Below are 2,016 nucleotides of genomic sequence, written 5' to 3' on the forward strand. Positions count from 1 at the left end.
ATGCTATATTGGAGAAACAGGCCAGATGCTTAAGACAAGATTCAATTTACATAGACATCACATGAACAATACTGGTGCCAGTAGGGCTCCCACCCCTGTGGGCCCGCATTTTACAGAACCAGGACACTGTATCAGTGACTTCACAGTGAGAATCCTGAAAGGTAACTTTAAAACCATACAAGAACGTAAGACCTTTGAAGTCAAAATGATTGAATATTTTAACACCCAACAGAAAGGACTTAACAAGGATCTGGGGTTCCTAGCCCATTATAAACCATAAAGCTGTATTTCTCTGTTGATCACCCTCCCCTCACCTATCCTGTTAGAATATCAATGATATGCTTTGATGTCCCCATGCATACCTCCTACCCACCCCCATCCTCCCACCCTGTCAGACTGTCATAGTAATGCTTGAATGTTTTCACTTATATACACCAGTGTCCTTGGTGCCTTAGTGCCATGCTTTGATGAGTGTTTATGTTAAGGCACCTCAGCATCCACCGGATGTCTAGTACCAAACTCCCTCGGGTGGGAACTGGACAATGACCGCTTTTGATGGTCTCTACCGATGCTTAATGCTGAGTGATCATGACACTCTCGATGTTGATGCTTCCCAGCGTCCAGTGCAGATCTCTTGCCCACTGAGAACAATGTTTCCAATGCCAAAGTCAATGGACCTGGCTTATTGATGCAGAAAAGCTTTCTTGCAGCTTTCCTCTACCACAAATCCCTCTTTTTTACATTTCAGAACACAGAGTACAAACAGAGGTATCATGGTCAGGTTTTAAGCACCGAAGCCACCAGTTATGTGTATCTGTAATGGATATGGTCCTGTTGCACTGGTAATGCCTCTTGAAGCCAATAGGGTTGTCGTAGACAGGTTGAGAAAACTTAAATGAATCAATGTTGGAAAAAAAAAATCCTCAGATAGGAGCCTAAGGCCTGGAAGGCCAGAATCAGGCTGACATGAAAAAAGAAAGAAAACACCGGAAAATCACAACTAGGGCAATATTAGCTGCTCAACAGCAACAGGACTTACACAGAGAAGAACTTCCCAAGAATAATCACCAAAATGCAAAGAAAAAAAAAAACTAACAAAAAAAACAAAACACTGAGATGACTGCAATGCAAATCATGTCTTCTCAGCTCTGTGGAAAACAAATGATTGAAGAAGGTCATGTGCTACAGCAGCACACAGGGAGAGATGAGCTTGCACAGTGGCACAGTCTCAAAAGCTTTGGAAAGTGCTAGAGAAAGTTTCCCATGCAGGCTCCATCAGATGAGGTCACCATACATAAGGCTTTTACATCCTGCTTGTCCTTGGAGAATTGATGTTATGCTCCAGAGCATTTAAAATTGGCATGTTTATTGCCATGGGTCAGAATATTTGAATTGGCAGAAAATTTGAATATTATTGTGTTTATTTTATACAGCATGGTATATTTGTTTTATAGTACCACCTCTGGTGTTTCATTTCCAATGGCACTTTTTTTTTTAAACACGTATACTTATTGTTCCTAAAGTCATTATAATACATTAAGAAAAAAAGTTTTAAGAAATATTTTAGATGTTTATTAGAGGATTAAGACATTTAAAAAATAAATATGTTTCTTTGACCAATAGGTGTGTATTTATTGTTTACAGGGTGACTTGGTGAAATCTAACATTTTAATCTGATGGCCCCTAGTGAAGGGCAAATATACTGAAATATGGCCATGTTTTAACCAAGGAGAAAATAGATCTTACCTGCTAATTTGCTTTCCTTTAGTCCCTCTGGACCGGCCCAGAAAGTGGCCGATGGGTTATGCACGCCTTTCAGCAGGTGGAGAGACTGAGAATTCTGACTCTCGAGAGAGCCAATAAGAGCCCTGGCTAGCTACAGACAGATTCAGTATTAGCCTAACAAAGCAGAACATAAAGAACAAAATTCTGTGCAACCCAGAACCTGGAATAGCCACTAATGCTATACAAATAAACATGAATGCAAGTGCCCCATGCACAAATTTACAAAAGTAC

Source organism: Microcaecilia unicolor, chromosome 5 (assembly GCF_901765095.1).
Source record: "Microcaecilia unicolor chromosome 5, aMicUni1.1, whole genome shotgun sequence".
In the NCBI taxonomy this organism is placed as follows: domain Eukaryota; kingdom Metazoa; phylum Chordata; class Amphibia; order Gymnophiona; family Siphonopidae; genus Microcaecilia; species Microcaecilia unicolor.